We start from the raw sequence: 10,162 nt of genomic DNA on the forward strand, positions 1-10,162 counted from the left end.
TGTAGTAATTTCGCCTTACGCGACTTGTTTTTTTATTTGCTCTAACCGTAGTTCAAAGAGTACGATCAATTGTCTGCTGTTTTATATTCTGAAGTTTGGGATGTTGGCAGTCTATTTGTTTTTGGATTAATATTGTGTGCTAGACTGTTGTCGCTGTGTTTTCCATAAAGAATTCAGTGGGTAGCTATTCGGTCTAAACTCTGTTTATTTGAGAAATACATATGGCTATTTGTATCGCGATATATTGTCAACACTTTTTGTGTGTGCTTTTTTTGTGTTTGGAAACTGTTAATACAAAATAAGTTTATGATTTTATCATAAATTTATTTATGTTCTAAATATTTTTTTGAGAAAGACCAGAGCACAGCTGACACTCCCAAGCCACTCGCATTACACAATTCAAATGCACAACTTACACGCATCATGCGGCACACACCTTGTTCTCATCACCTGTTCAAAACACATTCATAACACCTAAACATTGATGTTTCTGTCGCTGAAGTTTATTTTCCGCGACTACTGATTTTGATAGAGCAAAAGCTCTACAACAGTAAAATCATAACCAAAGAACATTTACATATAACGAGGTGTAAGTTTTAGTGTACGGGTTGACTATATTTCAAAATGGACATATCAGGCACTAATTTATCATTCCCGTTGTCACAAACTCAAACCTCTGCTGAACAATCCTTCTCATTGCGGTCAATGCGCATGAGCCAATCTTGGACTTGTTTGTTTGTTTGTTTATTTGTTGCTTAACGTCCAGCCGACTACGCAGAGCCATATCAGGACGAGGAAGCCGGGGGGATGAAGGGGACCACTTGTCAAGCGATTCCTGTTTACAAATGCACTAACCCATTACTTGTGTCCCAGCAGGCTTTAGTAAAACTAAATTAATACCTACTGGAAGATTACCAGTTTCCAGTATGTTAAAATAGGCTTAACCTATCTACTGCTGGACTTACATCAGAACACTAACAGATTAAACTATACATGAATCGCGAGACAAGCGGCAAGAGAAGAGATTTTTGGAAAAAATACAGGTGAATGAGCAAGAAGGCAGAAAAAAGAAAAGAATTCATGAAGAAAAAGAGAGCATGACAGGAAAGAGGAACCAAAAATCTACCTAACAGCAAACTAGAAAGCTCCTGCGGTTCCAAAAACAGGAGGGGCCTTTAATTTCATAACCGCAGTGCCCCACTGCGGGAAATCTTGGACTTAAAAAATGTGACCCTTTGACTGAACGAACCATGTGTTAGGGTTAGGATTAGGGTAAGGGTTAGGTTGTTCACGACCTGATTAATCTCCCTAAGTTAGTGCATGCGCATTGACCGCAATGAGAAGGATTGTTCAGGCAGAGTTTTCAGTTTGTGACACCGTCACTAAAACACCAAAATACAAAGAAAACTGTACATTGAGACCACGACATTGGCAGCCGTGGATGTTATCCATACATTTGTCAAGAGACAATATTCAAGAACACAAAAAAAGAAGCATAAAAATGATTCAAACGCGGCGGTAAAACGCCACAAGCCAGCCGACAATACAATTGTTGGCCGCCGCACACCCAGGGAAAAGAAATATCACTCTGTTTTGGAATCTGGTCAAAAATCAGGTCAACAATTCTTAGTGCACCCGTTCAGTACATGTGACACTGTTTGGGAAGGGTGGTTGCACAGAGCACACTGTTTGGGGTACTGATTTGGGTAATACAGTGCTAGTAGGCTGTTGCATTGCAGGAGTTGTAGTCTGCCTCGGATGATGAAGCTGATAATTTTATCATTCAACTTTAAGTTGCCAAGAAAACAATTGGACAGTTAATATGGTCAGCCTGCGTTGCTTCACATACGATGCGGCCCTGTGAATCTTTATCCTTCCAATCGTCAACAAACTGGGTGAGATTCTTCTGCTTGCACAGAGAGTAAGTGGCTTTACTGTCAGTAGTTGACACTTTACTTCCTCGTCTGCTGTGAAGACAAACGCATCCTTACCATTCCACACACCAAAACCAAAAAATACGCACAACACACTTTTACTTTCTGCGCACCAACACAATGGAATTCTCTCCCCTTTCACATCCGCCACTCTCAGTCACCCCAAGCATTCAAACGAGCACTTAAAACGCACCTCTTCAAGAAATACAACCCCTGATTTTGCTTTCTCAGTCCATCAGAAGGCTACATTAACTGTATTTGTTGTTTTAGTAATAATGTATATAAACATCTAGGGCTGTTTTCAGTATTGCTGATAACATGTTCTGTTTGATTAAGGGTATTCAGCTGGTATTTCCTTGTTTTTACTACCTATTTTATTCATGTTTTTATTACTTAGTGGAAGAATCTTTTGTAATGTATGTTTGATAATAATAATAATAATAATAATAAATAACTTTTCTATAGCGCGAGTCCCATCAATTGGCTCCAGGCGCTTTACAAATTCATTATAGAATAAACTAGCACAAATCAACAAGCAAACAAAGCATACATTTAACTGAGACATAACACCAAGAACCCAAGCACTAAGCAAAAACTTAGCGTACAATGTTAAAAGTACACACACACGCACGCACACACACACACACACACACACACACACACACACACACACACACACACACACACGCACACACACACACGCACACACAAAGATACCATTGACAAATAGACCATAAAGCACATACAGGGTAGAGAGTTCCAAAACAGAATAGAGTTGTGGAGAGTCTACTCAGGCTAAGCAAAGGCTTTACGAAACAGGTATGTTTTGAGTTGTGTTTTGAAGGAGGAAAGGCTGCTGGAGTCACGGATAGAACTTGGAAGCGAGTTCCAGACGGTCGGAATCTGGTACCTAAAGGTTCTTTCACCAAAGGTCTTGGTCCTGGTTTTGGGGATGCGAAGGAGTTTTTCAGAGGAGGATCTGAGAGAACGGGATGGCTATGCTTTTAATTAAGCGTTGTTGACTATGAATGTAGATGTAAATGCTTGTATAACTGTGTTTTAATTTTAAATGTGTCAAGCGCAAAGAGCATAATTGTAAAGTTATGATGTTGCGCTATATAAATGCTCATTTATTATTATTATTATTATTATTATAGCTGTCGTCAAACCACCGTTTTACCAGCTGTACCTGCTCACGCACACACAGTTCGTTCAAGTGCAACCAATCAGATCGGGGCCAGTTGACCTTTGACTGCTTTTGTAGTTCACCGGTTGCAGTTCTTTTGAACCCTGCAAAACATTGGGTGTCACTATCTTCTGCCTCTTCCACTTTCCGTTTCTGCTTGTGGTGGGACAGTGTTGGTATAGTGTCTATTAGTGTCGGCGATGACAGTTTTTGTGTGTTAATCTGTTCCTTTACGCAACTTGTTTATCTTTGCCTTCAAGACTTTTGTCTTTTGACCTCCAGGTACACAATGAATCGATGGGGTTGCTGGAACAAGGTTGTTGGGTTGCCTGTCAAGCCTCCAGGTACACAATGAATCGATGGGGTTGCTGGAACAAGGTTGTTGGGTTGCCTGTCAAGCCTCCAGGTACACAATGAATCGATGGGGTTGCTGGAACAAGGTTGTTGGGTCGCCTGTCAGGCCTCCAGGTACACAATGAATCGATGGGGTTGCTGGAACAAGGTTGTTGGGTTGCCTGTCAGGCCTCCAGGTACACAATGAATCGATGCGGGTCACGCCGCTTGATCTCCTCCAGTCCGAAGAAGAGTGGAGTGGCAGCAGGCATCACCATCTGGGTCGACAGCCAAGTTTCGCTGAAGATATTGCAAAGCTTCTTCAGCATTCCTCATGATCTCCTGCAAATAAACAAGAAAAGCAAATGCTTGCACACGACTCTCCTTCGTTACCCCTGCCCCTCCCTGAACCACGCTGCCAAATTTTGGTCATGTCTGCTGATTATCAACTCCTACAATTGTGTAAATATTTGAGGCTTTTGCTTTCAAAATAACTGAGAAAATATCAACATAAAGTTTTTGCGAACATGACCCCGCTGTGACCCCAAAATGTGACGGGGGTAAACCAAACTAGAGACAGATTATCAAACCCTTGAAGTGTTCAAAGTTTCAAAGCTCTAGCTTAGAAAACACCTGAAATAACGTCATGTTAAGTTTTTATGAATCGAACATGACCCTCGTCAAGTTTTGGGATAATATCAATCCCTAAAAGTGTGCAAGGATTCAAAGCTCTAGCTTCAAAAACATCCGAGATAACATCAATGTTAAGTTTTTACAAAACGAACATGACCCCGCTGTGACCCCAAAATTTGATGAGGGTCAAACAAACTGGGATGACTTCGTAAGATCATCAAACCCTAATTGTGTGCAAAATTTCAGAGGTCTATCTTGAAAAACATCCGAGATAACCTCAACGTTAAGTTTTTTGTCCACGGACTGCCGGCCGTCCACCCCTCCATATACAGACGGAGACATATGAATCCTAATACTCACTAATTACTCAGGTGAGTCAAAAATCAAAACACACAATGAACAACATGGAATAGAAATATGCAGCAGCACATGTACAGCATAAACAAAGAGGCAGCTCCATCTTTTTCATTCATGGAATGAAACTCCCACATAACTAGCAATTTTCACCCAACAGACTCCGCTCGGATTCGAACACTCAACCTATGGATTTGAAGACAAGGCATCTTATACCAGGCCATTGAGCCCGCCAAGAGGCAACTAACATTATTTAAAAACACATACAGGTAAATGTTAGTCTAAAACTCTCAAGAAAGTACACAAACCTTTCCGCCGAGCACTGCTCTTCTGATGGCCGACTTCACGATGCCGCCAACGCCATGACAAGGATCCTTCCCGTGGGATGTGCCAAAGAAGGATATTTCGACGGGCACTGCTAAGTCCTCCGCATAGCATGACAGGTCAGTAAAGGGCTGACACTGTACTTTCCATCAGGAGTTCACCACAAGTGCACCTGCAAAAGTTAAATACATTAAAATATCACATAGGGTAAGGGACGGGAGGGGGGGGGGGGGGGGGGGGGGTAGAAAATCGCAATATCTCTACTCTTTGGTCTTTCAGTCATGGAAAATGGTCGTAAGAAGATATGCCTAGAAAGCTCTGGCAAAAATGAAAGATAGTCGGCTTGGGTTAAATACCTATGGCTATGCAAATGAATTCAGCTAATTTGAACTTTGCCATGTTTGCCAAAAAATTTGAACTTTTCACTTATTTAAAGAAACAAGTCTGAGTGTTGACAAAACACATAAGATCCTTTATTTCACTTGCATATCTGTAGGTCTAAACCTCACCATCTTTGCTTTCCGACTTATATGAGCCAGCAACAGTGAGCGTCTAGTTCTTAGTGTGTTCAAATTACTAATGCAAAAATCAACAGCCAATATAATGTTACATTTTAAAAACATAATTTAAATTTTAAAAAATTTAAATACCATGATTAATGTTTAAAAAAAACACACACACACACACTGACAATGCCTTACCCTACAAGGAAAGCAATTCACATGGTTTTTGTTCAATCAAACACACACACACACACAAACAATCACACACACACTGAAAATACCAGCTTAGAAGTGCACACACAAATACATTTACAAAGTATCAAGGCTCACAAATCAACAGACACAATATTACATTTTCAAAACCTTACCCTGAAAGGAAACAAATTCAATAGTACCGGTACTACATGAACTTTGTTCAATCACACACACTGAAAATAACAGCTTCGATGTGCACACACAAATGTACAGACAAAGTATCAAGGCTCACAAATCAACAAACAAAATATTAAACTTTTTTTAAACATTACCCTGCAAGGAAACAAATTCAATATTACATGATTTTTGTTTAATCAAACACAGAAACACAATTACACCCACCCACTATATTACGTGAAGTTTTTTCAATCACACACACACACAAAGCACAATCACACACACACACATGCACACACACAAACAATCACATACACTGAAAATAGCAGCTTTGATGTGCACACACAAATACACAGACACAGTATCAAGTCTCACTAATCAACATACAAAATATTACATTTATTTATTACCCTGCAAGGAAGAAAATTCAATATTACATGAATTATATTCAATCACACACACACACACACACACACACAACCACACACACACTAAAACAAGAAGAGCAAACGCTCGATCGAGTCACTTTCGCAGTTCTGAATATTATATGAGGCATCAGATGGACAGGAAGAAATTGCTATTCACAACACAATGAGTCACGTTCACATAAAATTTGAGCCCGGTCACTTTTATAGTTTCCGAGAAAAGCCCAACGTTAAGTTGTGTGTTGCCGAACAGAAAAGGCTAGTTATCTCCCTTGTTTTTCTGATAACGTTCGTAAAAGGCTACAGATGTAAATACTTTGATGTAAAGAATAATCCTACAAAGTTTCAATCACATCCGATGAACTTTGTCAAAGATATAAAATGTCTAATTTTTCCTTTGACGCTGACCTGTGACCTTGAAAAAGGTCAAAGGTCAACGAAACCATCGTTAAAGTGTAGAGGTCATTGGAGGTCACGACTAAACAAAATATGAGCCCGATCGCTTTGATAGTTTCAGAGAAAAGTCCAACGTTAAGGTGGTGTCTACGGACGGCCGGCCGGCCGGCCGGCTGGACGGCCGGCCGGCCGGCCGGCCGGACAGACTAACACTGACCGATTACATAGAGTCACTTTTTCTCAAGTGACTCAAAAAGCAGACAATATTATATCAAGGCTCACAAATCAACTGACAAAATATTACATTTTGTAAACATTACACTGCAAGAAATCAATTCAATATTACATTAAGTTTGATCAATCACACACACACTATCACACTGAAAAAAGCAGCTTTGATGTGCACAAACAAATATACAGACACAGTATCAAGGCTCACTAATCAACATACAAAATATTACATTTTTTAAACATTACCCTGCAAGGAAACAAATTCAATATTACATTAATTTTGTTTATGCAAACACACACACACACATGCACAATCACACACACAAACTCATACACACACTAAACATACCAGCTTAGAAGTACACATTCAAATAAACAGACATAATATCAAGTCTCACAAATCAACAGAGAAAATATCACATTTTCCAAATATTACTGTGCATTAGGAAACAAATTGAATATTACATGAATTTTGTTCAATCACTCACACACGCACACACACACACGCACACACAATCACTTGTCTTACACACACACGCACAATCACACACATGTGCACAATCACACACACTGAAAATAGCAGCTTTGATGTGCACACACAAATATACACACATGGCAAACAAATAACCAGAGAAAAATTATTACATTTTTTAAACATTACCCTGAAAGGAAACAAATTGAATGGAACATGAATTTTGTTCAATCACACACACACACACACACATACAATCACACACACACATTCACACACTGAAAATACCAGCTTAGATGTGCACACACCAATACACAGACATTAAGGCACACAAATTAACAGACAACATATTAAATTTTTTAAGCATTACCCTGCAAGGAAACAAATTCAATATTACATGATTTTTGTTTATTCAAACACAAACACACACACACAAGCACACACACAATCACACTGAAAATACCAACTTTGATGTGCACACAAAAATACAGACATAGTATCAAGGCTCACAAATCAACAGACAAAATATTAAATTTTTTAAACATTACACTGCAAGAAACAATTCAATATGACATTTATTTATTTATTCATTTGGTGTTTAACGTCGTTTTCAACCATGAAGGTTATATCGCGACGGGAAAAGGGGGGGAGATGGGATAGAGCCACTTGTTAATTGTTTCTTTTTCACAAAAGCACTAATCAAAAAATTGCTCCAGGGGCTTGCAACGTAGTACAATATATTAATTATAACATTAAGTTTGATCAATCACACACACACGCATAATCACACACACACACACAATCACACTGAAAATAGCAGTTTTGATGTGCACAAACAATTAATACACAGACACAGTATCAAGGCTCACAAATCAACATACAAAATCATTACATTTTTTAAACATTACCCTGCAAGGAAACAAATTCAATATTACATGATTTTTGTTTATTCAAACACGCAAACACAATCACACACACCCTGAAAATACCAGCTTAGAAGTACATTCAAATACACAGCCATACTATCAAGTCTCACAAATTAACAGAGAAAATAAATTTTTCCAATATTACCCTGCAAGGAAACAAATTGAATATTACATGAATTTTGTTTAATCACTCACACACAGACACACACACAATCACTTTCACACACACTCGCACACCATCACACACATGCGCAATCACACACACATGCACACACACACACACTGAAAATACCAGCTTTGATGTGCACACACAAAAACACATACATCATTATCAAAGCTTACAAATCAACAGACAAAATAATACATTTTTTAACATTACCCTGCAAGGAAACAAATTCAATATTACATGATTTTTGTTTTATTAAACACACACACAATCATAAACACACATGCACCATCACACACACACTTAAAATACCAGCTTAGACGTGCACACACAATATAATGACATAGTATCAAGGCTCACAAATCAACAGACAAAATAATAATTTTTTTAACCTTACCCTGCAAGTAAACAAATTGAATGGTACATGAATTTTGTTCAATGACACACACAAACACATACACTGATCACACACACACACACACACACACACACACACACACACACACACACACACACACACACACACTGAAAATACCAGCTTTGATGTGCACACACAAATACACAGACATAGTATCAAGGGTCAAAAATTAACATACAAAATATTACATTTTTTAAACATTACACTGCAAGGAAACAATTCAATATTACATGAAGTTTGTTAAAAAAAAAAACCACACACACACACACACAATCACACTGAAAACACCAGCTTTGATGTGCACAAACAAATACACAGACACCATATCAAGGCTCACATCCAAAATATTACATTTATTAAACATTACCCTGCAAGGAAACATTTAATATTACAATATTTTTTTGTTTATTCAAACACACACACACACATGCACACACACTGAAAATACCAGCTTAGAAGTGCACATTCAAATACACAGACATACTACAAATCAACAGAGAAAATAATAAATTTTTCAAACATTACCCTGCAAGGAAACAAATTCAATATATTATATCAATCACTCACACAATCACACACACACACACACACAATCACACACACTGAAAATTCCAGCTTTGATGTGCACACACAAAAACACACACATCATATCAAGGCTCACAAATCCACAGACAAAGAATACATTTTTAACATTACGCTGCAAGCAAACAAATTCAATGTTACATGACTTTTGTTTTATTAAACACACACACATACACACTCCATCACACACACACTTAAAATACCAGCTTAGACGTGCACACACAATACACAGACATAGTATCAAGGCTCACAAATCAACAGACACAATATTACCTTTTTTAAACATTACCCTGCAAGGAAACAAATTGAATGGTACATGAATTTTGTTCAATCACACACACACACACACACACACACACATACAATCACACACACACATACACAATCACACACACACACTGAAAATACCAGCTTTGATGTGCACACACAAACACACATATCAAGGCTCACAAATCAAGACAAAATATTACATTTTTTAAACATTACCCTGCAAGGAAACAAATTGAATGGTACATGAATTTTGTTCAATCACACACACAAACACAATCACACTGAAAATACCAGCATTGATGAGCACACACAAATACAGACAATTAGTATCAATTAGGCTCACAAATCAATAGACAAAATATTACATTTTTTAACATTACTCTGCAAGGAAAGAAATGTAATATTACATGCTATTGTTAAAATCAAACACACACTCACTGAATATACCAGCTTAGAAGTGCACACACAAATACACAGACACAGTATCAAGGCTCACATATCAAGAGACAAAATATATATATATTTTTTTTTAAAGGAGATCAGACTTTTTTGTGTCCCATCAGCGGGTACTATTTCGGAAGGTTTTTTATTGTGATGTCGCCTACTGTAAACTTATAACCCTTTCACTCGCTCTATC

The 10,162-nt window shown here is 38.1% G+C and overlaps 1 long non-coding RNA gene across 1 annotated transcript in view; it reads right to left on the reverse strand.

Moving 5' to 3' along the window:
• Positions 1–481: 481 nt before the first annotated feature.
• The window catches only part of LOC138980413 (uncharacterized), a 399,865-nt gene continuing 390,184 nt past the window's right edge, over positions 482–10,162 (reverse strand). Inside the window, exon 2 of the long non-coding RNA XR_011460319.1 lies at positions 482–2,303. This is a non-coding gene — a long non-coding RNA (uncharacterized lncRNA). The remainder of the gene's footprint in view (positions 2,304–10,162) is intronic.

The sequence above is a fragment of the Littorina saxatilis genome, linkage group LG11 (assembly GCF_037325665.1).
Source record: "Littorina saxatilis isolate snail1 linkage group LG11, US_GU_Lsax_2.0, whole genome shotgun sequence".
NCBI classification, from domain to species: Eukaryota; Metazoa; Mollusca; class Gastropoda; order Littorinimorpha; family Littorinidae; genus Littorina; species Littorina saxatilis.